The sequence below is a fragment of the Amia ocellicauda genome, chromosome 10 (assembly GCF_036373705.1).
Source record: "Amia ocellicauda isolate fAmiCal2 chromosome 10, fAmiCal2.hap1, whole genome shotgun sequence".
In the NCBI taxonomy this organism is placed as follows: domain Eukaryota; kingdom Metazoa; phylum Chordata; class Actinopteri; order Amiiformes; family Amiidae; genus Amia; species Amia ocellicauda.
This window is the reverse complement of record NC_089859.1, coordinates 41,254,056-41,281,612: the sequence shown is the minus strand read 5'-3', so window position 1 is coordinate 41,281,612 and position 27,557 is coordinate 41,254,056. Positions and strand designations below refer to the sequence as shown.

Below are 27,557 nucleotides of genomic sequence, written 5' to 3'. Positions count from 1 at the left end.
TATAAATCAAAACGCAACAAATATATGTACAATACAGTTTACAAACTGAATTTGTAAAAAAGAATGTTTTGCTGACTTTTGTATTCTCTTTGAAGCAACAAAATGTATGTGTTATGTATGTCGTAACTAGGGTTTGACTTTTATGACCTGGGGCTGGATGAAATTTAATTTGAGATGCACTGTAAAAGCTCCAGGAAATTGCAACTGGCCACTGCACCTTCCATAAGAGAGCTCAAACATTTGCTAATGCATTGGTTGCCTCACAGGCACTCTTTCCCTGGTTTGCCCATGTGGCGCATGGTGTTGGCCACACGGGCAAAGGGGGGATGTGTGCATCAGTCTTTTAAATTGGTTTGCCCCAGGTTTTATAGTAACAGCTTAGCAATATTGTAGAACTTGCCACATTTGTCAAGCTCATAATCCTGCAATATGCAAATAGATTGTGTTCAAAAGCTTAAATGTTGTGGATATGAATATATACTTGTAATAATATATAGGTGTTCTAAATGGGTTGAAGCCTATCCCGTAGGAAGGCTGAAGTAGTAAAAGTAGCAAAAATACAGTTAAGGGATGTTATATGTAGATTTCGCATTCCAGGGAAATTTCCAGTGATAGGAACACTCACTTCACTGGGACAATAGTGCAGGAACTATGCAAAGCCCTGCGAGGTAAACAACATTTTCACTGCCCCATCAGGCTCAGTCAGCTGGAGCAGTGGAGAAACAAAATGGGATATTAAAGAATAAGCTGTCTAATATATGCAAACAAACAGGACTCAAACGTCCAGATCCCCTTCCTATAGTCCTAATGACAATGAAATCGTCAGCAAATTGAGAAAAACAGGTCTTTCTCTGTGTGAGATTATTATGGGATGACTTATGAGACTCTCCATCACTCCTCCATTGTCTGTAAGGGAAATGGACATCCACTTGATGGATGATGCTCTGTTGTCTTTTTGTATGGGACTAACACGTGCTTTCGAAGCTGTCCATTCACAGATGAAAGCCGCCCAGACTGAACCATCCCAGCAGGTTTACCACCCCTTCCAGCAAGGTGACTGTGTATATCAAAGCACACAAGAGAAAGTCCTCCCAACAGCCCAGGTGGACAGGGCCCTACCAGGTGCTCCTGACCACCCACACAGCTGTGAAGTGCCTAGGAACGACGACATGGATCCACTCCTCACACTGCAAACTTGCCAATCGAGGCGAACAGCACAACCCTGGTGGAGAACAGAGGGATAAAGGAATTGTTCTTCCACATCAGATTTGACATTACTGTATGTATGCAGGCCCTTGTAATTGCTTTTCCAATACTGCCAACTGGTTATTGATGATTGATTTCACATTGTGGTACGAGTATCGAGTGAAATGAGTGCTATCCACCTCAACAACACAGCGATAACATGGAGCCGGCAGGTGATCCAGGTCACAATAGAGGTCAAGCAGTGGGAGGAGGAAGACGTGGTGGTCAAAGGTGTAGCGTAAGGTACACTTATAAAATTCAATTAAAGAAGTGAATTTATAGTATCACCTTATCACGAATCCTGGAATCTTGTAGAACTCAATTTCTGTAAAAATTGGACGCAGACACCAATTCCAAAGATATAAATTGTCAAATTTATTCAAAAACAAAGACTAAATGTAGCACTACACTAATTATACAAAAGGGAAAAACTAATTAAAATTCAACTCTAGATCAACAAATCAAAGACAAATCACTTCCGTGACCAAATCAAAGACCATGGGATCGCATATGATAACACACAAATCATTAAACAAAAAAGGTTATAAACACATTGACTACAATACCGGTTAGTAAGACGAAGGTGAGTCTCTCATTAGTATTGTTAGTCAGACATTCAATAACTATGCAGGTTAGTATTTATGTCAGGTAACTTCTCGTTATATATATATCAGTCTCATTAACGTTTAGGTGGAGAGAAAGATCCTATCATTACTTGTTACCACAATTTCCCTTAACTGATTATTATTCAATGATTAAGGATAGGCAGGGCCACCTATAATCTGGTGTCTATTAACTTGTGTCAATTTCAGACTAAACAGTTAAACAGGAATGAGAAGATATTTCTCGGCGTTGACAGATTTTATTTCTAAAATTATCAACAAAACAGTTGAATGCAACACACATTTATATTTAAGAAAACTAAATGATATTACACATTCTAGAGTTATGAATCACAGATTAACATTTCTAATTGATTTCTCAAATGTCATGAATCACAAACTCCAAACTGTTAAACTTATGTGAACTTCGTCGCAGAGAGGCCTCTCTGGCTTCGGGCTCAGATAACAGCACACGGCACGAGGTCCGTGTGGTTTGGAACAAAGGCAGTCCGGTTCGGCTTTGTCCAAGAACTTCCACTCAGTCGATGCACCTGGAAGTTGGGGTTTCGCGAATGTAGAGTCTTTTCCAAACAGATTTTCCACTGGTTTGAAGGCTCCAAGGTTGTGCACAAAATCTTCTTTGTAAGCAGGGTTCCACCGTAGTTACTTGAAGACAAAGTCTTTGAGGAAAGCAGGGCCCTGTTCGTTCCAAGGGTCAAGTTTCTTAAGACTCAAATAGCTATTTAAATGACTTTCGTATTCAGTCGACTTAGTCAATTGTCCAGCTGGATGGCTGGGCACAGGCGGGCAGCGCAGTCTGTAAAGTTCTTTATTTAATAAAGTCCTTTAAAAGAATTCTTCGTACGGCTCAATCTCCTTCTCCCAGTTTAACCCTTCTGTTGCTGGTAAAGACTTAGTTGGTTTCTGGTTCCGGTTCTGGCAACAGAGATACAAGTTGAGCTGTGGCAGCGAGTTACTGGTTTAGGTGAGAGAGAGAGAGAGATGCCGTGCGTTACCCTTTATACGCCTGTCAGATCAATAGGTGATTGGTTCTTTAGTTTGTGAGATTGGATTTCGGCTTCAGCCCCCAGTGTCCTATTGGAGGGGGGCTTGATGTATGACTGATGTCAATCCATGCCATCTTTTGGAAATGCCGGTTGGCACGGGTTCGTAGCTCTGTGTCGGGATTTCGGCTCTCGTCCATTTCAAAGAGTTTTTATTTCCTACAGGCCCCCTTCCCCAGACATCTCACAGCAGGGATTCCAAGCTATTTGGCCCATTCTTGGTGCCATCCTCCCAAGACTGTCACTTTGATGTAAACCAGTTCACATGCTGATGAGTTAAGGAAATCTGATAAATTTGGGGGGGAGAGGTCTTCTTTAGATCAGTGCTTCAGCTCAGAGCTAAAATGCTCTTATCAGAATACACCCAACATAACGCTACACTGGTTAATTCTGTTCTGGGAAAACCACAATCCTGCAGGTTTAATAAGTCTCTCTACACATCAGTCCCTGAGTACCTTCAACCAATGGTCATTTTGACCAATTAAGCCCAAGAATTGAGTCAATTAAGTTGTCAAGGACTACCCAGTGAAGACGTGAACTCACGACTAGGTCACACTGTGAGCTCACCAGAGCAGACATTACACTGAGCTCACTGTGAGCTCACTTAGCGCTTTTCCAGCGACATGGTGCCGGTGCTGGAGCCGGAGCTGCTGCTCGGCCTGGGATCCAGCTGATCTTTTTTGAACCGGCCCGCTTTTCCACCGGTTTTGACGTCACTGGATGTGGGCGTTCCCAAGCATGGAGTAGAAGTGGAGAAACACAGCAATAGTAATCAGCACCGAGGCGACTGCGTCTTTAAACCCCATTTAACATCACAATCAAACTCATTCCGCGTCTATGGCAAATCGTAACCCTAATGTTACAAATGTTCCCTAAACACCTATTTTGCAGGATCAATAAAAAATTATTAGGATTTTTTAAACTTTTACTGACACACATAGTTAATAGCAATGTGTTATAACTTTACCGAAAATAATAATCTGTATATCTTTAATTGTTTAGACGTTATTAAGATATAATGCATCTTTCACATAGGGAACATTTGTAACATGTTAGGAAAAACAAACAAATGATTTGAAAATATTCATAATTACAGCATACAATTTGTCAGGCTTCATAACAATGGTATTTATAACATACTCTGTAAAAATCAAGCAAATAGCATTTGTGGTTCACGAGAAAATATGTATATATAATCAAAGCTATCAGACTATAGCAGCCGGTGTATGAAGACACATACGATTATACAGCATTATTTGGCAGCTTCGCAAGACCTAATTTTAAACGTTGTTGGTAAGTTAGATAATTAGTGGGGACCCGCTATTTGCAGTTCTTCCCCTCCATAATTGCTAAAATAAAGTTTTACTGACATTTTATTGACCCTACCACTGCATAGGGCACATCTGTAACATGAACGCTACTGAATGGCACATACATTGAAAACTACGGAGAACTGAGACAAATCCACTTTACACTTCATAAATAATCTTAAAACGTTTCCAACCAAGGCAACACCCACTTGAAATACGTTCATTCTCATTTTTGGTAAACAAAAAGAGAGATTGTTACATATGTTCCCTATGATGCATCTACAGAGAGAGAGAGACAGACAGACACTAACTCTCTCTCTCTCTCAGCTGGGAGTGTGTGGGAGGGGTCTGCAGTGAGCGGGAGTGCTGCTGAGAGCTCTGTCCTTTGGCTGCGTTTTTTTGTTGCTTTACTTTTTTCAGTTTGTTTATTTTGTCTTCTGTTTTCAGTGCTTTTCTTATTGTGGGGGAACAGGGGAGGGGAGGGGGGAGTACCGGTAGTTCTTCCCGGGTCGGGGGGTCGGACCCCCTGAATGCGTCTTTTGAAAAACTGACCCGACGCCATGGAGTCAAGATCGCTCCGGTGCAGTTCTGCCCCCTAGAGCAGTGTGTGTTAGCGGTTGGGGAGGTAGCAGGGTGTGAAAATATCAAGTCTGCTGCCATTGTTATCTTCTTAAAAACCACTGATCTGCTCAATCAGCTAGTGGCTAATGGCACAGTGTTAGACGACACTTTCACCCCGGTGTTGCCGCTCGCTGCTCCTGCCCGGAAGGTAACGCTGTCTAACGTCCCTCCGTTCATCCGCACCGGCTCGGGCAGCTGATGTCCGGCATTAAGAGGGTCCCGCTGGGCTGCAAAGCCCCGCAACTGAAACACGTCGTGTCCTTCCGAAGGCAGCTGTATATGATCCTCAATAACATCAATGAGGATCTTAATGTCTCCGAAGTTGGATCTCTCTTGCTGCCACCACCACGAAGATTGCTCTTTAATAATGTTGGAAAGTCAAAGACAGCAACCGTCAGGGTTCTTGCATATGACGTATTCGTGCTGCACCTCTCTGCAAGGATCCAGGACAGTTTGTCAATGTAAACTCCAGTGCCTGGGAACTTTTCCACCTAAAAGACAATGGTAAATAAAAAACAAGTTTATCCCCAAACTATTCTTATATTATGTTAAGTGGAATACATTATCAGTAAGGCTGTGATTTTGTTACAGAAATGTGTTATTAAAGACCACAGTATGTCTCAATTCTAAGTTTATTAATTTACAGACATAATAAAGTCAGTGAATCTGTGACACCCATAATTCAATTACATTCTTATTATCAACTATAACTATGAATATAACTGATAATGTAGCATCATTAGATTGTTTACAACCAATATTTGTTTTCAATATATATATTTTTACCTTGTCTTTGTAATATTGTAGACCAAGAGTGTTATACCTGTTTTGGTGATTCTTTGTCAGATTCAGAACAATTTGCTGTGGGGCTGTCAGAACCACTTGATGGTGACACACTTTTGTCTTCATTGCTGATAAATGTGGCTTTTGTTACAATTTTTTTCAGATTGTCCAAAAGGTCTGGAATCTCTGGAGAAAAAAACCTTAGTATTAAATGATAATCATTTCTAGTAATATATTTAATGCAAAGTGAAAACAAAACCATCAATGCCTGCAATTATACTTGAGAGACTTGCTCTATGTTATTGGCAAACTGACCTTTTTGTGGGTCATTAACATTAGCTACGAAAAAAATAAAAGAGATAAAATACAAGAATTACCAGGTCTAATGTAATGCATATAGTCATTAATGTAGGATTATGAAGTTATGTTGAAAAACTTTATTTAATAATCAGTATTATTAAACTATTAGACAGTGCACATTAAGAGTCTGTATTGTGGTTCTAGATTACTTCAGTATGATCAACTATAATACATTACTCTGGAATCTAAATTACTGAAGAATAACATTTATCAAGGTAAGGAATTATTTGCTATAAATAAAAAAACTTACCATCAACCATACGGTTTCGAAGACATTGGTTTTCATTTTTAAGTCTTGTGTTTTCCTTTTCGAGCTGCTTAACGTTTTGCTGTAGCTCAACTTCACTGGACTCTTTAAATGTCTGTAGAATATGACGGGATCTAATTCTTGAAGCTCCATCGGTTTTCTTTCTTATTTTGTGCTGTATTCAGAGAGGAAAAGAGTTTAAAATGAAAATATATATATATATATATGAATATGATTAAAAAAAAACAATCCTGCAATACATTTATTTAATATTTGCAGTAATTATCTCACCGGTAACTGTGGTTCATCAAGGTCACTATCATCTGAAATTTGAAGTTTTTTGTTTGGTTTAGGTACTCTCTTCATTTTAGGACAGGGCATTTTTGTTAGGTCATTAAGTTTTCTTCTTAGTTCGCCTTCTTTTCCTAAAATAAAAATAAAATAAATAAAACCCTGCATTATGTCCACAGATATTTGGGGATTATATTTATTTGTCATAAAAATACTGTGCTTTGACCATACAAATTAAGATGAACAGCCAACACACAATAAATCGTTCTTACAAATGCCAGTCAAGTATGACGAGTTTTTAGCGCCCTCACCACCATCTACCATGTTATAAGAGTATGTTAGAAGTACAACACATTAATAACTTAAACATTCATTTCAAATATACTGTGATTGTATATATCAAATAGCATGTAAAGACTTTAATGTTTTTTTTTTTTAAATAAACATTGTTACCAGTCATAATGATCTGCGCTTCATGGACAGGCCATCCACCTTTTGGAGGTTTGTTCGTGTCTCTCCACTCTGCTCTGAAGTTTCGAGTCGTCTCTTCGTCATCATCAGCAATGCTGAATAAATCAAAATTGCGAAAGCAAGCAGTGGGAATCACGCTGTAAGAGTCTTTGTCGACCCCGCTTTCCCACTTCACCAACGCGTGCATCACCGCCATACTACCTTCACCTTCTCGTCCGTTTTTCCCCCGACAAGTCACGGCACAAAAAACAGTCCCGCTCTGCATTCTGGTACTTGGCGTTCTTAATAACACCAACAGGGTGTAATCGCATAGACCACTCGAGTATAAAGTACTACATATCCCATCTGTTACAGTTTTTTTTCTTCTTCTGAAACTGCAAGCGCACTACATAAAGTTTGGCAAATGAAGAAATTTGGATGATGAGTTTACAATCTTATAAACAGTATTTAAGTAAACCTAGATATGCAATTCCAAAAAGAACAGCATCGAGATGGAGAAACAGGATACAAAAATAATAATACAATGTTTATACTTTTTGTATTTTAATTACAGTATGTAATTATTGCCTTTTGATTTACATTTACAGAAAAAGAACGGCGGCAAACGTGGACTACCCAACAAGAAGCAACAAAGTTACTAAAATATCAGATTCTCAGGTAAGCTTCATGCAGCCATACATGTATAATTATAAAATCAATCCAAAAAATAGACCTTGTTTACCCTACAACTGATTTGAGTGTTAATTCTATTTAAGATATAAAAAAATATTTTATTTTCTGAACTAATAATCTGTGAACATTCTATTATCTCTATAATTTTAATTAATACATTTATTTTATTATTGGTGGAACATTATGTTTTTCAGCTCAGATGATTTCACGTACCATCAATTTTTCTGTTAATAAATGTGCAAAAACAAATCAGATGGATAGGCCCCTACATATGAACATTAAGTTAAAGGCCTAGAGTGAGTGTTCTTCACTTCCAGTCATGGCGGGCCACAATCCAGCTCTTTGTAACTCATCAACAACCAAAGACCTGGGAAAAGGGTTAAATGGCTTCAGTTAAGCCAATTAGGTAATTAAGAGCTCAACTGGAAAAAAAACAGCAGGCATAGGGGTACTTTAGGACCACAGTCACTGATATAACCTACAATGTTGTTGTAATGAAAATCAGCAGACAGTGGGCCTCCTCCAGGACTAAGGTTGAGAAGCACTGGTCTTGAAGACCACAATAACAATCGACCTCAAGGGCTAGGGATATTCGAGGTGATGCTAAACCAGTCCTGAATGTTTAAATATAATGTTATTTTCTTGTAGTGTGCCGTTGCTGTTAATGCAACCAGTTATATTGAGCCATCAAATACAGAAGCTGACGAAAGACATCAACATGTAAATTTAGTTGTAAATTTAAAGTGTGTGTGAAAAGTATTTTGTATATGGAGATTAACCCATAGTTTCACAGATAAATTGTGGACCAGTGATATTCAGGATCTTCAAAACAAGTCCTGAATGCTCAAACTTAACACTTCTTTTTTTAGAGTGTCGTTGCTGTCAATCCAGCCAGTGATGTGGAGCCATCAGATACAGAAGCTGATGAAAAACAACATGTAAATTTCCTAAATTAATATGGTGCATCAAAATACTTATTTAGCACTTTCAACTGTTTCTTTGTGATTCCTAAAATTACTTTACAGGCTGGGGCTGGGGGAAGACACTGCGCCCGCCTGGAGAAGCCTGTACAAGCCCCCCTCAATAAGAGAGCTGGCAATCTGCAGTGGAGGGTGTTACACACCATTATTGCTGTCAATTCTTTTATTACTGTTCTTAACCCTGCTGTGTCCGACGCCTGCCCATTCTGTGCTCAGAGAGAGACCGTGTTTCACTGTTTCAGCACTTGCTCTCGGTTGTCACCCATTTTTAGTCTTTTAACTCGTCTTTTTACTGATCTTAACCTGATTTTTAACACAAAGGTTTTTATTTTAGGGGCGCGATACACCAGAAAGACCAAACATGTGGACCAGCTGGTAAACTTCTTGCTGGGCCAGGCTAAAATGGCCGTCTATAAGACTAGGAAGAACAGAGTGTGTGGGGAGGGCAGTGAGGATGCAGTGAGAGTGTTTGCCATGCTGGTCAAGTGCAGAGTCAGACTAGAGTTTAACTATTACAGGCTGATGAATGATTTGGAGAGTTTTGAACAGGTCTGGTGTATTAATGATGCCCTTTGTGAATTGTATGACGGGGAGTTGGTTTTTATTATGTAATTCATTTATAGGGTTTAGTATTTGATGGTTGTTTTGTTGTGTGTATTGGGTTGCTTTCTTTAAAAGTGTACAGATCAGTGGCGGAGTTAATGCTTGTTGGGGGGAGACAAACAAAGGGGAACACTATTTTTTATTTATTTATTTATTTTCTTTTGTATGAATTATTGCGTGTTGCAAACAGGCAATGAAGTCTGATAAAAGTCAAAAAGTCTCTCTCTCTCTCACACACACACACACAGCCAGCAAGACACACAGAGCCAGCCAGCTCAGCGATGACATCACAAACATCTCTCTCAGGTGACTCCTATGACATCACAGAGCACGTACATTCCGTTGCTTGCCGTCTGTCAACCACTCAGTCACTGCCAGCCAGACTGGCTGGCTGACTGGATGGTGGGGCTGCTTGCTGCTGCTGCGTACCTTAGCAAGCTTATTTGCTTGACCGGCCTTCCTCCTCCGCCCACATGCCCACCTATGTCCGATCTGCTGTTCACCTGGATCACAGCTCCGCCCCAACAAGGCAGAGCCTCCCAAGAATGGTACAAACTCACCCACGATCCCCTCCACGGAAAGCTATAGCAAAAGGCAAAAGCATTATACGTAATGAAGAGGAACCCGAGTCCAAGACGCATCCGACCAGCCATACATATTTGTGTGTATTAAAGATCACATTTTATTACATTTAGATTTTCTGTACTTTATTACATCTTTTTGTGATTTTTAAATGTATTGTTTCTTTTCCTTATATATGTATGTATGTATGTATGTATGTGTGTGTGTGTCTGTGTGAAAGTGTATGTGTTTGTGTGTCTCTGTGTGAAAGTGAGTGTGTGTGTGTCTGTCTCTGTGTTTGTGTGTCTGTCTCTGTGTGAAAGTGAGTGTGTGTGCGTGTGTCTGTCTGTGAAAGTGTGTGTGTGTGTGTGGGTGTGACAGTGTGTATGAGTGTCTGTCTGTCATGTAACTCGCACATCTGTGAGGGCACCATTTTTGCAGAAAGAGATGTACACATTTTGGAGCAACATATGCTGCCATCCAGACATCGTCTTTTCCAGGGACATCCCTGCATTTTTCAGCAGGATAACGCCAAACCACATTCTGCCCAGATTACAAGCGCATGGTTGCGTAGGCAGAGAGTGCGGGTGCTAGCATGGCCTGCCTGCAGTCCTGACCTGTCTCCGAATTGAGAATGTGTGGCGCACTATGAAGTGCAAATTAAGACAACGAAGGCCCTGTGCAGTTGCGCAGCTGAGGAAATGCATAATGGATGAATGGGGGGAAATCCCACTTGCTAAACTTAACCAAGTGGTGTCTTCAGTGCCCAAGTGCTTAATAAGTGTTATTAAAAGAAAAGGTGATGTTACATAGTGGTAAACAGTCGACTGTCCCAACTTTCTTGGTTTCTTTTCACTGCTAATGAGATGCTGTAGAGTGAGTTAGTTATATTGCTTTCAGGAGCTCTAATCGTATTGATGAGTTCATGCAGCATTTGTAATTGAATTTCAAAAAGAAATCCTTGCTGTCTGGCCTGTGTGTATGAGATGTACTCTGTCAATCTTTGGCTAACAACTGAAACATTGGTAGAACAGAAATGGCAACATAAAAAAGAAAAGTACATTTTAAAAGAGCACATTAAATAGGATGAATATACAGTTTTTTACAATCACTTTGTCACTAATTTCAGAACCTTGATGTCATTTTTCAAAACTCTAGACACAAAACTCAAAACGGTCATCACTTGTAACACAGGCTGTCCAATGTTCAAAACATTGCATTGTGCATTCATATCTTTAAAGAAACCTTGCACTTGCAGACTTGTTGGTTCAAATAACTCATTTATCATGAAATACCATAGTAACATTTATTTAGATCACCCACACAGAAGATACCGATAGTTTCACTGTGTAGTTGTTCGTACAATCATTAAATATTGTAGTACAAAATATGTGATACATGTTTCATTATGGTACTACACATAAATACATCACTGTAAAAGGACTAGTAGAGAGAATACTACAGACACAGTGGAATCATTGAACAAAATCTGAAATGTATTGATGCAATACAATCAAATCACACCATAGGTTTCTTTGAATCCATGCAACAATAATTAGCTACAAAAAAGAACAAAACTACAGTAAAATGTCAACTGCAGTGTTCCTCACCTGGCTTAGTGTAAAACAAAGGATTGATTACTGTACTTCTGAATTTCCATCAGCCCTGTGTTCAGGTTCAGGTTCTCACAACCATTTTTCACAAGAGGCATCTTGAAACTGAACATACCTGAACATACTCAGTCATCAGCTGCTTCACTCTGTCTGCATTTCTTTCAAAAGGCACACTATACTCTGTGCTACACATTGGTATGCAGTATACAGTCATTTGACAATTGAGAGTAGCCTAATGTTTAGTGCATGCTGAAGACTTGCCGCTTCTCAGTACGGAAATTTCTGATGATTGAGGCCACAGTTGATCCTGAGTTGATTCTGAGGTTTGATTGAGTCATTGTAGCTGCCTCAGTCATGGTCATGCCATGATTTACAACATGCTCTACAACTATTTCTCGGATTTCACTGGACACTATTTGCTGTTGCTGCCGCTGTCTGGTCCGTGGCCTTGTCCTCTACCACGTTCCCCCAACACCTCTCAAATGAGGCCCATGGCTGCCTCTCTGGTGAGGCCTAAGCCCTCCTCTATGACGAGGCCCACGACCACCTCTCAGAAGGGGTGCATGTCCCCTTCCATTCCTTTGACCACCACGTCTTCCTCCTCCCACTGCTTGACCTCTATTGTGACCTGGATGACTTGCCGGCTCCATGTTATCACTGTGTTGCTGGGGTGGATAGCACTCAATTCACTCGATACTCGTACCACAATGTGAAATCAATCATCAATAACCAGTTGGCAGTATTGGAAAAGCAATTACAAGGGCCTGCATACATACAGTAATGTCAAATCTGATGTGGAAGAACAATCATCTTCAACCAGGTTGGAGCGTTAGTTGCAATGCCTTTAATACACGCAGCGTGGAGAGGAACAGTGACTCAAGTAGATCCCAAAGTCGCTCTGCCTTCATTTTAACAGTCAGAGCTTTTATACACAAAAATCAAAGAGCTGGTTATAATCAGAAAGTCATTACTATGTTATCTTAAAAGTTAGCTAAGCAGAATTTATATCATTATAGGACAGAGTTCATAGATCAACACATGGATTAGGGAGCAGGCACTTTAATCATACTGTTTGACATTGTCTCCAAGATTCTCATCGTAAATAACAAACAGAAATCAAACTACCTTCTGGCCTGACCTTCTAGCTTGACCTTATCTTTCTTAAGTATACAAGAGAGAAAAACAGGTATTAGAGAAAGAATTTCTAACTTTCCTTCCACACTGCAAACATGGTGTGGAAAAGTGCTACATGATGATGAATGATGATGAAATATTACATCCATAGATAATGTAGTCCAACTGGTTCATGCTCCTCGTTTATTGATGTCAATGGATCTCATTATCCTGAAACTTTCATGATCGAAACATGGAATATTGTTTGTCAGTTTCCATAAAATTATGCATTAAGAGTAATGCAACAGTCACTTATCATTTTGAGCAGCTGTATCAATTGATAGTTAGATCTTTGTAATGAAATGAATAGACAGTGATCTCAGATGTAATGTGTGAATTGCATTTTGAAATGGTAATACTTTGATGTTAAGTTGTGTCATTTTAGTTCAATGAACAAATGATCTGAGGTTGATGTGTATTGTATCCAAGCAATTGTAAAAAAGTGTTAGAGTTTTGAAAAATGTGCATTTTGATCATCGGGTGTGAGTTTAGTGTCTAGAGTTTTGAAAAATGACATCAAGGTTCTGAAATGAGTGCCAAAGTGATTGTAAAAAAGTGTAATATCAGGGGACAGTGGCTATTAGTGATCTGGCCTTCCGTGGCCTCTGTATTAATGTAACAGGTCACATTGTATGTGTACACTGATACTTGATAGTATAATATAGTACAAGTAAAAAACATACATAGGTATCATAGAAGTATTTTGCAGAAATGATTATGGATAGTTATCAAAATGGAGAGGAAATGCTAAATCCAGTCTCCCCAGGCTGAGCTTCTATTGCTGCACCTGCTGGCCCCACTATATGGATAGAGCCACACCAAGTACAAGAGTCTCCCCATTGCTATTTATATCTCCCTATCCAGTCTTCTTTAAGTGACGATATGCAAATAACGGGGACTATGATTGGCTCCCTGACATTACCCACACTGCGACTGATGCTACCCATTTCACTACCCAACAAAGACCCATAATATGCGTGTGTCTGTCTGTCTGTCTGTCAAAGTATGTGTGTGTGTTTCTGTGTGTGTCTGTGTCTGTCTGTCTGTGTGTGAAAGTGTGTGTGTGTCTGTCTGTCTGTCTGTCATGTAACTTGCACATCTGTGAGGGCACCACTAATGCAGAAAGAGATGTACACATATTGTTTATTTTCCATATATATGTATGTATGTATGTATGCATGTCCAATTGCTTTGACAATACAAATGAATTGAATTGAGAGGGAGAGAGAGAGAGTAAGAGAGAGAGAGAGAGACAGACAGACAGACAGACAGAGAGACACACACACACACACACACACACACACAGAGAGCCAGCCAGCCAGCTCAGCGATGACATGACGAGCCTCTCTCAGCTTACTGCTATGACATCACAGAGCACGTACATTCCGTTTAACAAATCGTTAAACAAAAAAGGTTATAAACACATTGACTACAATACCGGTTAGTAAGACGAAGGTGAGTCTCTCGTTAGTATTATTAGTCAGACATTAAATAACTACGCAGGTTAGTATTTATGTCAGGTAACTTCTCGTTATATATATATCAGTCTCATTTACGTTTAGGTGCCGAGAAAGATCCTATTTGTTACCACAATTTCCCTTAACTGATTATTATTCAATGATTAAGGATAGGCAGGGCCACCAATAATCTAATGTCTATTAACTTGTGTCAATTTCAGACTAAACAGTTAAACAGGAATGAGAAGATATTTCTCGGCGTTGACAGATTTTATTTCTAAAATTATCAACAAAACAGTTTAATGCAACACACATTTATATTTAAGAAAACTAAATGATATTACACATTCTAGAGTTATGAATCACAGATTAACATTTCTAATTGATTTCTCAAATGTCATGAATCACAAACTCCAAACTGTTAAACTTATGTGAACTTCGTCGCAGAGAGGCCTCTCTGGCTTCGGGCTCAGATAACAGCACACGGCACGAGGTCCGTGTGGTTTGGAACAAAGGCAGTCCGGTTCGGCTTTGTCCAAGAACTTCCACTCAGTCGATGCACCTGGAAGTTGGGGTTTCGGGAATGTAGAGTCGTTTCCAAACAGATTTTCCATTGGTTTGAAGGCTCCAAGGTTGTGCACAAAATCTTCTTTGTAAGCATGGTTCCACCGTAGTTACTTGAAGACGAAGTCTTTGAGGAAAGCAGGGCCCTGTTTGTTCCAAGGGTCAAGTTTCTTAAGACTCAAATAGCTATTTAAGTGACTGACACTTTCGTATTCAGTCGACTTAGTCAATTGTCCAGCTGTAAAACTCCACTGATCAGGTGGGTCTGTGAAGTTATTTATTTAATAAAGTCCTTTAAAATAATTCTTCGCTCAATCTCCTTCTCATAGTTTAACTCTTCTGTTGCCGGCAAAGACTTGGTTGGTTTCTGATTCCGGTTCTGGCAACAGAGCTACAGGTTGAGCTGTGGCAGCGAGTTTCTGGTTCAGGTGAGAGAGAGAGAGAGAGAAAGACTGTCCGCTGTTCCTTATAGTCTGTCAGATCAGTAGGTGATTGGTCCCTGAGTTCTTGAGATTGGATTTCGGTTTCAGCCCCCAGTGTCCTATTGGAGGGAGGCTTTATTTATGACTGATGTCAATCCATGCCATCTTTTGGAAATGCCGGTTGGCCTGGGTTCGTAGCTCTATGTCGGGATTTCGGCTCTCATCCACTTCAAAGAGTTTTTATCACCTACAGGCCCCTTTCTCCAGACATCTCATAGCAGAATTCCAAACTATTTGGCCTCTTCTCGGTGCCATCCTCCCCAAAACTGTCACTTTGATGCAAACCAGTTCCAAGCTGATGAGCTAAGGAAATCTGATAACTTTGGGGGGGGAGAGGTCTTCTTTAGATCAGTGCTTCAGCTCAGAGCCCAAATGCTCTTATCCAAATACACCCAACATAACGCTACATATGTATGTATGTATGTATATATGTGTAGAAGGAAAATTAGAAATTATTTTCTTACACCTGTTTTTCTCTCTTGTATACTTAAGAAAGATACGGTCAAGCTAGAAGGTCAGCCCAGAAAATAGTTTGATTTCTGTTTGTTATTTACGATGAGAACCTTGGAGACATTGTCAAACGGTATGACCTACGTGCCTGTTCCCTAAAACCATGTGTTGACCTATGAACTCTGTTCTATAATGATATATGTTCTGCTTAGTTAGCCTTTAAGATAACATAGTAATGACTTTCTAGCATGTATGGATGTATGTATGTATGTATATATATATATATATATATATATATATATATGTATGTATGTCCAATTGCTTTGACAATACAAATGAATTGAATTGAGAGGAAGAGAGAGAGAGAGAGAGAGAGAGAAAGAGAGAGAGAGAGACAGACAGACAGACAGACAGCTCAGCGATGACATCACGAGCCTCTCTCAGCTGACTGCAATGACATCACAGAGCACGTACATTCCGTTGCTTGTCGTCTGTCAACCACTCAGTCACTGCTAGCCAGACTGTCCCTAAGACAAAGTGTACAATACTTCAATTATATCTCCTCCAGACAGATAAAGAGTATTAAGAGCTACGATGAAGATACCCAGGAGACGTAAAAAGCTTGCATCACCTGGTATTTCCTGGAGGTCACCCATCCAAGTACTAACCAGGCCCTGGCCCGTTTAGTTTCCAAGGTCTGACGAGACCGGGCACGTTCAGGACGGTGTGGCCGCAAGCCGAGATGCCTGGCTGCATGATGTCTCTTAAAGGCTGGCGGGTATTGACGGAATTTCCAGCAAAAAATAAAAAATAAAAAAATAAAAAAATGGAGGGAAAAATAACAGTGCAGGAAAGGGTGTTGAAAGTAGCCGGGAACGTGTACAATTCTTCAATTATATCTCCTCCAGACAGAAAGAGAGTATTAAGAGCTACGATGAAGTTACCCAGGAGACGTAAAAAGCTTGCAGCACCTGGTATTTCTAGGAGATCTCCCATCCAAGTACTGACCAGGCCATGCCCCGTTTAGCTTCCGAGATCTGACGAGACGGGGTGCGTCCAGGACGGTGTAGCCGCAAGCCGAGAGGCCTGGCTGCATGATGTCTCTTAAAGGCTGACGGGTGTTGACGGAACTTCCAGCAAATAAAAAAAGAAAAATGGAGGGAAAAATATCAGTTCAGCAAAGGGTGTTGAAAGTAGCCGGGTACGTGTACATTTCTTCAATTATATCTCCTCCAGACAGAAAGAGAGTATTAAGATCTACGATGATGTTACCCAGGAGACGTATAAAGCTTGCAGCACCTGGTATTTCCAGGAGGTCACCCATCCAAGTACTGACCAGGCGCTGCCCTGTATAGCTTCCGAGATCTGATGAGATCAGTCGCGTTCAGGACGGCGTGGCCGCAAGCCGAGACGCCTGGCAGCATGATGTCTCTTAAAGGCGGGCGGGTTTTGACGGACCTTCCAGCAAAAAAAAAAGAAAAAAGAAAAATGGAGGGAAAAATATCAGTGCAGCAAAGGGTGTTGAAAGTTGCCGGGTACGTGTACAATACTTCAATTATATCTCCTCCAGACAGAAAGAGAGTATTAAGAGCTACGATGAAGTTACCCAAGTGACGAAAAAAGCTTGCAGCACCTGGTATTTCCAGGAGGTCACCCATCCAAATACTGACCAGGCCCTGCCCCGTTCAGCTTCCGAGATCTGACGAGATCGGGCGCGTTCAGGACGGTGTGGCCGCAAGCCAAGAGGCCTGGATGTATGAAGTCTCTTAAAGGCTGGCGGGTATTGACGGAAGTTCCAGCAAAAAAAAAAGAAATAAGAAAAATGGAGGGAAAAATATCAGTGCAGCAAAGGGTGTTAAATGTAGCTGGGTACGTGTACAATACTTCAATTATATCTCCTCCAGACAGAAAGCGAGTATTAAGAGCTACGATGAAGTTACCCAAGTGATGTAAAAAGCTTGCAGCACCTGGTATCTCCAGGAGGTCTCCCATCTAAGTACTGACCAGGCCCTGCCCCGTTTAGCTTCCGAGATCTGACGAGATCGTGCGCATTCAGGATGGTGTGGCCACAAGCCAAGATGCCTGGCTGCATGATGTCTCTTAAAGGCTGGAGGATATTGACAGAACTTCCAGCAAAATAAAGAAGAAAAAAGAAAAATGGAGGGAAAAATATCAGTGCAGCAAAGGGAGTTGAAAGTAGCCGGGTACGTGTACAATTCTTCAATTATATCTCCTCCAGACAGAAAGAGAGTATTAAGAGCTATGATGAAGTTACCCAGGAGACGTAAGAAGCTTGCAGCACCTGGTATTTCCAGGAGGTCTCCCATCCAAGTACAGAATAGACACTGCCCCGTTTAGCTTCCGAGATCTGATGAGATTGGGCGCGTTCAGGACGGTGTGGCCGCAAACCAAGAGGCCTGGCTGCATGATGTCTCTTAAAGGCTGGCGGGTATTGACGGAACTGCCAGCAAAAAAAAAAGAAATAAGAAAAATGGAGTAAAAAATTTCAGTGCAGCAAAGGGAGTTGAAAGTAGCCGGGTACGTGTACAATTCTTCAATTATATCTCCTCCAGACAGAAAGAGAGTATTAAGAGCTATGATGAAGTTACCCAGGAGACGTAAGAAGCTTGCAGCACCTGGTATTTCCAGGAGGTCTCCCATCCAAGTACTGACCAGGCCCTGCCCCATTTAGCTTCCGAGATCTGACGAGATCGGGCGCGTTCATGACGGTGTGGCCGAAAGCCAAGAGGCCTGGCTGCATGATGTCTCTAAAAGGCTGGCGGGTATTGACGGAACATCCAAGAAAAAAAAATAAAAAAAAAATAGAAAAATGGAGAGAAAAATATCAGTGCAGGAAAGGGTGTTGAAAGTAGCCGGGTACGTGTACAATACTTCAATTATATCTCCTCCAGACAGAAAGAGAGTATTAAGAGCTACGATGAAGTTACCCAGGTGACGAAAAAAGCTTGCAGCACCAGGTATTTCCAGGAGGTCTCACATTCAAGTAATGACCAGGCCCTGCCCAGTTTAGCTTCCGAGAGCTGACGAGATGGGGCGCGTTCAGGACGGTGTGGCCGCAAGCCAAGAGGCCTTGCTGCATGATGTCTCTTAAAGGCTGGCGGGTATTGACGGAACTTCCAGCAAAAAAAAAAAGAAAAAAGAAAAATGGAGTGAAAAATATCAGTGCAGCAAAGGGTGTTGAAAGTAGCCGGGTATGTGAACAATACTTCAATTATATCTCCTCCAGACTGAAAGAGAGTATTAAGAGCTACGATGAAGTTACCCAAGTGACGAAAAAAGCTTGCAGCACCTGGTATTTCCAGGAGGTCACCCATCCAAGTACTGACCAGGCCCTGCCCCGTTCAGCTTCCGAGATCTGACGAGATCGGGCGCGTTCAGGACGGTGTGGCCGCAAGCCAAGAGGCCTGGCTGCATGAAGTCTCTTAAAGGCTGGAGGGTATTGACGGAACTTCCAGCAAAAAAGAAAAGAAAAAAGAAAAATGGAGGGAAATATATCAGTGCAGCAAAGGGTGTTGAAAGTAGCCGGGTACGTGTACAATTCTTCAATTATATCTCCTCCAGACTGTAAGAGAGTATTAAGAGCTACGATAAAGTTACCCAGGAGACGTAAAAGCTTGCAGCACCAGGTATTTCCAGGAGGTCTCACATTCAAGTACTGACCAGGTCCTGCCCCGTTTAGCTTCCGAGATCTGACGAGATCGAGCGCGTTCAGGACGGTGTGGCCGCAAGCCGAGATTCCTGGCTGCCTGATGTCTCTTAACGGCTGGCGGGTATTGACGGAATTTCCAGCAAAAAAAAAAAAAAAAAAATAGAAAAATGGAGGGAAAAATATCAGTGCAGGAGAGGTTGTTGAAAGTAGCCGGGTACGTGTACAATTCTTCAATTATATCTCCTCCAGACAGAAAGAGAGTATTAAGAGCTACGATGAAGTTACCCAAGTGATGTAAAAAGCTTGCAGCACCAGGTATTTCCAGGAGGTCTCCCATCTAAGTACTGACCAGGCCCTGCCCCGTTTAGCTTCCGAGATCTGACGAGATCGGGCGCGTTCAGGACGGTGTGGCCGCAAACCAAGAGGCCGGGCTGCATGATGTCTCTTAAAGGCTGGCGGGTATTGACGGAACTTCCAGCAAAAAAAAAAAGAAAAAAGAAAAATGGAGTGAAAAATATCAGTGCAGCAAAGGGTGTTGAAAGTAGCCGGGTATGTGAACAATACTTCAATTATATCTCCTCCAGACTGAAAGAGAGTATTAAGAGCTACGATGAAGTTACCCAAGTGACGAAAAAAGCTTGCAGCACCTGGTATTTCTAGGAGGTCTCCCATCCAAGTACTGACCAGGCCCTGCCCCGTTTAGCTTCCGAGATCTGACGAGATCGGGCGCATTCAGGACGGTGTGGCCACAAGCCGAAAGGCCTGGCTGCATGATGTCTCTTAAAGGTTGGCGGGTATTGACGGAACTTCCAGCAAAAAAAAAAAAAAAAAAAAAAAAAAAAAAAGAAAAATGGATGGAAAAATATCAGTGCAGCAAAGCGTGTTGACAGTAGCTGGGTACGTGTACAATTCTTCAATTATATCTCCTCCAGACAGAAAGAGAGAATTAAGAGCTACGATAAAGTTACCCAGGAGACGTAAAAGCTTGCAGCACCAGGTATTTCCAGGAGGTCTCCCATCCAAGTACTGACCAGGTCCTGCCCCGTTTAGCTTCCGAGATCTTACGAGATCGGGCACGTTCAGGACGGTGTGGCCGCAAGCCGAGATGCCTGGCTGCATGATGTCTCTTAAAGGCTGGCGGGTATTGACGGAACTGCCAGCAAAAAAAAAAAAGAAAAATAGAGGGAAATATACCAGTGCAGCAAAGGGTGTTGAAAGTAGCCGGGTACGTGTACAATTCTTCAATTATATCTCCTGGAGACAGAAAGAGAGTATTAAGAGCTACGATGAAGTTACCCAGGAGACGTAAAAAGCTTGCAGCACCTGGTATTTCTAGGAGGTCTCCCATCCAAGTACTGACCAGGCCCTGCCCCATTTAGCTTCCGAGATCTGACAAGATCGGGCGCGTTCAGGATGGTGTGGCCGCAAGCCGAGATGCCTGGCTGCATGATGTCTCTTAAAGGCTGGCGGGTATTGACGGAACTGCCAGCAAAAAAAAAAAGAAAAATAGAGGGAAATATACCAGTGCAGCAAAGGGTGTTGAAAGTGGCCGGGTACGTGTACAATTCTTCAATTATATCTCCTGGAGACTGAAAGAGAGTATTAAGAGCTACGATGAAGTTACCCAGGAGACGTAAAAAGCTTGCAGCACCTGGTATTTCTAGGAGGTCTCCCATCCAAGTACTGACCAGGCCCTGCCCCGTTTAGCTTCCGAGATCTGACGAGATCGGGCGCATTCAGGACGGTGTGGCCACAAGCCGAAAGGCCTGGCTGCATGATGTCTCTTAAAGGTTGGCGGGTATTGACGGAACTTCCAGCAAAAAAAAAAAAGAAAAAAAGAAAAAAGAAAAATGGATGGAAAAATATCAGTGCAGCAAAGGGTGTTGACAGTAGCTGGATACGTGTACAATACTTCAATTATATCTCCTCCAGACAGAGAGAGAGTATTAAGAGCTACGATAAAGTTACCCAGGAGACGTAAAAGCTTGCAGCACTAGGTATTTCCAGGAGGTATCACTTTCATGTACTGACCAGGTCCTGCCCCGTTTAGCTTCCGAGATCTGACGAGATCGGGCGCGTTCAGGATGGTGTGGCCGCAAGCCGAGATGCCTGGCTGCATGATGTCTCTTAAAGGCTGGCGGGTATTGACGGAACTGCCAGCAAAAAAAAAAAAGAAAAATAGAGGGAAATATACCAGTGCAGCAAAGGGTGTTGAAAGTAGCCGGGTACGTGTACAATTCTTCAATTATATCTCCTGGAGACAGAAAGAGAGTATTAAGAGCTACGATGAAGTTACCCAGGAGACGTAAAAAGCTTGCAGCACCTGGTATTTCTAGGAGGTCTCCCATCCAAGTACTGACCAGGCCCTGCCCCGTTTAGCTTCCGTGATCTGACGAGATCGGGCGCATTCAGGACGGTGTGGCCGCAAGCCGACAGGCCTGGCTACATGATGTCTCTTAATGGCTGGCGGGTATTGACGGAACTTCCAGCAAAAAAAAAATGGATAAAGAAAAATGGAGGGAAAAATATCAGTGCAGCAATGGGTGTTGAAAGTAGCCGGGTACGTGTACAATACTTCAATTATATCTCCTCCAGACAGAAAGAGAGTATTAAGAGCTACGATGAACTCACCTAAAGGATTATTAGGAACACCATACTAATACTGTGTTTGACCCCCTTTCGCCTTCAGAACTGCTTTAATTCTACGTGGCATTGCTTCAACAAGGTGCTGAAAGCATTCTTTAGAAATGTTGGCCCATATTGATAGGATAGCATCTTGCAGTTGATGGAGATTTGTGGGATGCACATCCAGGGCACGAAGCTCCCGTTCCACCACATCCCAAAGATGCTCCATTGTGTTGAGATCTGGTGACTGTGGGGGCCAGTTTAGTACAGTGAACTCATTGTCATGTTCAAGAAACCAATTTGAAATGATTCGACCTTTGTGACATGGTGCATTATCCTGCTGGAAGTAGCCATCAGAGGATGGGTACATGGTGGTCAAAAAGGGATGGACATGGTCAGAAACAATGCTCAGGTAGGCCGTAGCATTTAAACGATGCCCAATTGGTACTAAGGGGCCTAAAGTGTGCCACGAAGACATCCCCCACACCATTACACCACCACCACCAGCCTGCACAGTGGTAACAAGACATGATGGATCCATGTTCTCATTCTGTTTACGCCAAATTCTGACTCTACCATCTGAATGTCTCACCTCTTTTTCCTATTTGTAGTGGAGATGAGTGGTACCCGGTGGGGTCTTCTGCTGTTGTAGCCCATCCGCCTCAAGGTTGTACGTGTTGTGGCTTCACAAATGCTTTGCTGCATACCTAGTTTGTAACTAGTGGTTATTTCAGTCAAAGTTGCTCTTCTATCAGCTTGAATCAGTCGGCCCATTCTCCTCTGACCTCTTGCATCAACAAGGCATTTTCGCCCACAGGACTGCCGCATACTGGATGTTTTTCCCTTTTCACACCATTCTTTGTAAACCCTAGAAATGGTTGTGCGTGAAAATCCCAGTAACTGAGCAGATTGTGAAATACTCAGACCGGCCCGTCTGGCACCAACAACCATGCCACGCTCAAAATTGCTTAAATCACCTTTCATTCCCATTCAGACATTCAGTTTGGAGTTCAGGAGATTGTCTTGACCAGGACCACACCCCTAAATGCATTGAAGCAACTGCCATGTGATTGGTTGATTAGATAATTGCATTAATGAGAAATTGAACAGGTGTTCCTAATAATCCTTTAGGTGAGTGTATATGTATGTATGTGTATGTATGTCCAATTGCTTTGACAATACAAATGAAATGAATTGAGAGAGAGAGAGAGAGAGAGAGAGAGAGAGAGAGGGGAATATGAGCTCCTAAAAAACATTTGTTTTTATACATAAGCGGATTTAATTTTTGATTTACAAATGAATATATAGCACTATAAACATACACAGAAGACATGGAATAGAAATTCAGAAGAAAAAGTATTCAAAAAATAATAATTTTAAGAGAAACACAAAAAGAAGAAAGCAGAGAGACAGTTCAGGAAGAAAAGTCAGAAAAGAAAAGCTGAAGACAAGAATTGGAGGTAAGAGACAAATAATTAAACAAAAAAATATGTATTAATAAAATAAATAAGCATTCTCAGTAGTTGACTCAGCCAATGAAAATGCAGAGCTCCGATTTGAATAGAGTGACAGTAGGAGAGAGCCCAACTGCCACTGAGACTGATAGAAATCTATCGATCAGCAGTCTGACTGCAGAGCTGCCTTTTGAAATCCGATACCCTGAAGACATTCGCTCTGCACAGGCTAAGAAGGACTACAAACAAGCTGTGATGAGAGCATCTCCTGAGACCCTCATCCTAGACTACACCGGTAAAGGAGAAAACAGGGTCAAGAACAATCTACTGTTCTACACCGCCTTTCACAAAACCTTGTGCCAGACATACCCCAATAACAACAAGAGGGGCATTAGCAGAGGCAGGCAGATCTCAGTGCTGGTAGAGAAAGACACAGACAGTGTGATGCTCACTTTTAATGTATACCACAACGGGACCATCATGGTGCAGGGCAGCGAGAGCAGCCTGGACCAATTAGCTCTCGGCTTCCACACCTCAAAGCAGCAGACTGAGGTAGAGAAACAAGAGCCAGAGCCGGCCACCCTGCAGTCTGCCCCCAGCCACACGGAGCCAGACAGTGCCCCATCTCCCACAGACTGCCCCCCTGTCTCCCCAAAACTCTCCAGCAACATTAAAACACTAAAGGAATGCCTATCAGTGCTGGAGCTGGAGTTTGCGGAGTTCAGGGAGCAGACCTTGAGCACCCTGGCCCAGACCTCCTTGTGTGATCAGCTCCGGGATGAGATGCACAGACTAAAGATGCAGCACAAGGCTGAGATCCATGAGCTGAGAGCAGCAGTGAGAGACCTGGAGGAGCAGAGCCAAACCCTGAGGACGGAGCTGCGCAGAGCGAGGGAGGAGCTGACCTGGACACCCCAGCACAGCTAGCTGAGGAGCCTGCAGAGCCAGCTGGAGGAGCTAAGAGAGGAGCTACACATCACTGGAGCACAGAGACTGCACTGCACTGACCCCACAACACCTCCAACCCCTGACGCACCCACTGATCCACCCACTCTCCCCACCACTCCTGACACACCCACTATCACCAGACCTGCCACTAATACACAACCCCCTGAAACGCCACTCCCCCAAAACACACCCGCTGCCCCCACCACTCCCGACGCAAACCCGGAGTGGCAGGTCAATGCAGAGGTGGTCATTCTGAGCGAATCCAATGGGAAGTTCCTGGTTGAGAGGCGCCTCTTCCCTGGGCGAAAAGTGAAAAAGCTTTGGTGCTCCACAGCACAGAGAGCCCTGGAGCTGCTCTCCAAGAGGAGGCTTTGCCAAGTCAAACACATCCTCATCCACACCGGCACTAACGACCTGAGTGCCCGCAGGGGCGATGTGGCCTCAGCCCTGAGACAGGTAGCAACGAAAGCCACAGAGGAATTCCCAACTGCCAAAATTTCCATCTCCACACTGCTGCCCCGCACAGACGTGCCCCTGCACATCATCCAGGCCATCAACGCAGAAGTGTCCCGAAGATGTGCCCTCCTCCCCAACGTCCACCTGGCACACCACTGAGACATCCAGCCACATCACCTGTATGACCACGTCCACCTCAACAAGACGGGTGTGAGGATCATCTCAAAGGTCCTCAAGGACACAACCCTGGGCCGAAACCCCACACACCCCCACCTCGAGACCAGGAGCAAACCCCCCAGCCCCCGGCCACATCCCCAGCCACCGGCTCCACCCCAGCCCCAGCCCCTGAGACCCCGCGGCCCCATTCCCCACCCCCCCATCCCCAGAGGGCCCGTCCAGCACAGCAGAGCGGACAGCCGGGGACCAGCACAGCCACACAGCCACGCAGCAGCGGCTTCCAGAGCCTGGAGGCCCGATGCTGCCCAGCTGGCCCAGATAAGGCAACTCCTCAGTGTCATCTGTTCCACACTGCTGAGTTAACTGAGCCTCAACACACATATATATGGTTGTGGAGATGGAGAGTAAGAAAAAATGTGATTTAATTATTCTGATATTTTGATGCAAAGATAAAATCTTTGAGTGATTATTATGTATATCCATATATAATTATTAATAGTAATATAATATCAGTTGTAGACCACAAATTAAACTTTCTTATGTAGAAGAGACAAGTATAATAAAATATATTAACATGTCCTTTAAAATAAGCAGTTGGAATATGCAGGGTTTACGCTCCTCAACTTTTGGAATGAAGAGCACAGGCCCTGAACTGATCAACACTGTAAATAGTTCAGATGTTTTCATTCTTGTAGAGACTTGGTGCTGTGCAGATATGTCTATACACTGGATGGATACAATGGATACAGGGAGCTGATTGTGCCCTCCTATAAAAAACCCAAAGTCAGGTGTGGCAGGGCCTCGTGGGGGATTATCGTGTGGTACAGGGAGGAGCTCCGAGCAGCCCTATGCCCAGTACAGAGAGGAGACACACACCTGTGGATGAAAATCAGAAAAGACACCCTACAAAATAACACAGATATATACCTATGTGCAATTTATATGCCACCCGCAGACTCCCCCTACTATAATGAGGAAGGCTTTCATGAGCTTCAAAACGAAATCTGCCACTTCCAGACCCTGGGCTCTGTACTGCTGTGTGGCGATCTCAATGCCAGGACTGGCAGAGAGATGGACTACATCAATACAGAGGGGAACACACACCTGTTCGGAGACTCCCCGCTGTGCCACACACACACCTCCACACTGACACAGCCACGACAGCGTGGTAAACAAGAGCAGGAAGCAGGTAGTGCGCCTATGTAAAAGCCTGGGTCTATATATCATCAATGGCAGGACCAGGGGGTACTCTCTGGGGAGATTCACATACTGCTCGGCTCTGGGCAGCAGTGTGGTGGACTACGCCATAACTGACCTGGACCCACAAGCCAACAATGCGTTTATAGTCAGACAACAATCTCCACTATCAGACCACAGCCAAATAACACTTTACCTAAAAAGATCAGCGCAGCCACAAGTCAGAGCCAAACTTCTCACAAAACTGGTCTCCCTGCCACCCAGTTAGAGATGGTCAGAGCCCAGCACAGAGAACTACACAAGAGCCCTGAATAGTGATGAGATTGAAAACATGTTAGACAGATATCAATCCTCACACTATCAAATAAACCAAAACGGAATAAACTCAGCCACCAAAACACTGAATGAAATATTTGAGAGACTGGCTTTAAAATCAAACATTAAAACAATTAAAAACCAAAATATGAAATCGTCTAAAAGAAAAAAAGAACAGTGGTGTGACCAGGAGTGTGAAACTTCTAGGAAACACCTGAGACATCTCTCCAACACTAAACACAGAGAGCCCGACAACCAGGAGGCTCGCCTCAGCTACTGCCAGGCCCTGCGGCACTACAAGCAACTCCTCATTAAGAAAAAAGACCACTATATGGGCAGAATAAATACCCCAAAAACAAAAAATGAAATACCAATTCAAAATGGAGAAATCTGGAAAACACACTTTGAAAAACTTTACCAAAATGTTGAAAACAATCCAAAGCCAGAACAGGTTAAAATATTAAAAAACCTAAATAAATTGGAAGAAATCATTAAGAATAACCAAAATCCCTTAGATAACCCATTTACAATACAGGAACTAAAACATCAACTCAAAATCCTCAAACCCAGGAAAGCCAGCGGCCCCGACAGCATCAGCCCTGAGATGCTGAAGCACAGCAGCCCGCAGCTGCAGGAGGCTCTGCTCAAACTCTTTAACCTGGTGCTGAGAGCCGGGTGTTTCCCTGAGGTCGGGAATCAAGGATTGATCACCCCGATTTTTAAAAGTGGAGACAAATTAGACCCCAATAACTACTGGGGCAGCTGTGTGAGCAGTAACCTGGGGAAGGTGTTCTGCAGTATCATCAACGCCCAGATACTGGCCTTCCTTACCAAGCACAGTGTCCTGAATAAGAGTCAGATTGGCTTCCTACCAAAACACAGCACAACCGATCATATTTACACTCTACACACCCTCATAAATAAATATACCCAAAACAATAAAGGAAAAATATTTGCCTGTTTTGTAGACTTTAGAAAGGCATTTGACTCAATCTGGCACAAGGGATTATTTTATAAACTTCTACAGAGTGGTGTAGGGGGTAAAGTTTATGACATCATTAAATCAATGTATTCTGAAAACAAATGCGGAGTTCAAATTGGCAACTCAAGAACAGAGTTCTTCACTCAGGGGCGGGGAGTGAGACAGGGCTGCAGTCTGAGTCCAA

General features: G+C 42.7%; 8 non-coding genes and 10 pseudogenes across 8 annotated transcripts; all 18 read right to left on the bottom strand.

Annotated features, from left to right (window-relative positions):
• Window positions 1–9,766: 9,766 nt before the first annotated feature.
• LOC136762309 (U5 spliceosomal RNA) lies at window positions 9,767–9,881 on the bottom strand. Its single transcript, XR_010820513.1, has one exon. It is a non-coding gene; the product is annotated as a U5 spliceosomal RNA (small nuclear RNA).
• Window positions 9,882–16,168: 6,287 nt separating this feature from the next.
• On the bottom strand, window positions 16,169–16,287 carry LOC136761338 (uncharacterized; annotated as a pseudogene).
• Window positions 16,288–16,508: 221 nt separating this feature from the next.
• LOC136761792 (uncharacterized) lies at window positions 16,509–16,627 on the bottom strand (annotated as a pseudogene).
• A 209-nt stretch (window positions 16,628–16,836) lies between these two features.
• LOC136761515 (uncharacterized) lies at window positions 16,837–16,955 on the bottom strand (annotated as a pseudogene).
• Window positions 16,956–17,170: 215 nt separating this feature from the next.
• LOC136760645 (5S ribosomal RNA) lies at window positions 17,171–17,289 on the bottom strand. The gene has a single exon (XR_010820264.1). It is a non-coding gene; the product is annotated as a 5S ribosomal RNA (ribosomal RNA).
• Window positions 17,290–17,504: 215 nt separating this feature from the next.
• Window positions 17,505–17,623, bottom strand: LOC136760912 (uncharacterized; annotated as a pseudogene).
• A 216-nt stretch (window positions 17,624–17,839) lies between these two features.
• Window positions 17,840–17,958, bottom strand: LOC136761945 (uncharacterized; annotated as a pseudogene).
• A 215-nt stretch (window positions 17,959–18,173) lies between these two features.
• On the bottom strand, window positions 18,174–18,292 carry LOC136761097 (uncharacterized; annotated as a pseudogene).
• Window positions 18,293–18,512: 220 nt separating this feature from the next.
• LOC136762048 (uncharacterized) lies at window positions 18,513–18,631 on the bottom strand (annotated as a pseudogene).
• A 216-nt stretch (window positions 18,632–18,847) lies between these two features.
• On the bottom strand, window positions 18,848–18,966 carry LOC136762356 (5S ribosomal RNA). The gene has a single exon (XR_010820557.1). It is a non-coding gene; the product is annotated as a 5S ribosomal RNA (ribosomal RNA).
• Window positions 18,967–19,181: 215 nt separating this feature from the next.
• Window positions 19,182–19,300, bottom strand: LOC136761051 (uncharacterized; annotated as a pseudogene).
• Window positions 19,301–19,519: 219 nt separating this feature from the next.
• Window positions 19,520–19,638, bottom strand: LOC136761438 (5S ribosomal RNA). The gene has a single exon (XR_010820355.1). It is a non-coding gene; the product is annotated as a 5S ribosomal RNA (ribosomal RNA).
• Window positions 19,639–19,854: 216 nt separating this feature from the next.
• Window positions 19,855–19,973, bottom strand: LOC136761974 (5S ribosomal RNA). Its single transcript, XR_010820417.1, has one exon. It is a non-coding gene; the product is annotated as a 5S ribosomal RNA (ribosomal RNA).
• A 228-nt stretch (window positions 19,974–20,201) lies between these two features.
• Window positions 20,202–20,320, bottom strand: LOC136762584 (5S ribosomal RNA). Its single transcript, XR_010820779.1, has one exon. It is a non-coding gene; the product is annotated as a 5S ribosomal RNA (ribosomal RNA).
• Window positions 20,321–20,530: 210 nt separating this feature from the next.
• LOC136760728 (uncharacterized) lies at window positions 20,531–20,649 on the bottom strand (annotated as a pseudogene).
• A 209-nt stretch (window positions 20,650–20,858) lies between these two features.
• On the bottom strand, window positions 20,859–20,977 carry LOC136761961 (5S ribosomal RNA). The gene has a single exon (XR_010820415.1). It is a non-coding gene; the product is annotated as a 5S ribosomal RNA (ribosomal RNA).
• Window positions 20,978–21,201: 224 nt separating this feature from the next.
• Window positions 21,202–21,320, bottom strand: LOC136761959 (uncharacterized; annotated as a pseudogene).
• A 210-nt stretch (window positions 21,321–21,530) lies between these two features.
• On the bottom strand, window positions 21,531–21,649 carry LOC136762671 (5S ribosomal RNA). Its single transcript, XR_010820864.1, has one exon. It is a non-coding gene; the product is annotated as a 5S ribosomal RNA (ribosomal RNA).
• Between the last annotated feature and the right edge of the window lie 5,908 nt (window positions 21,650–27,557).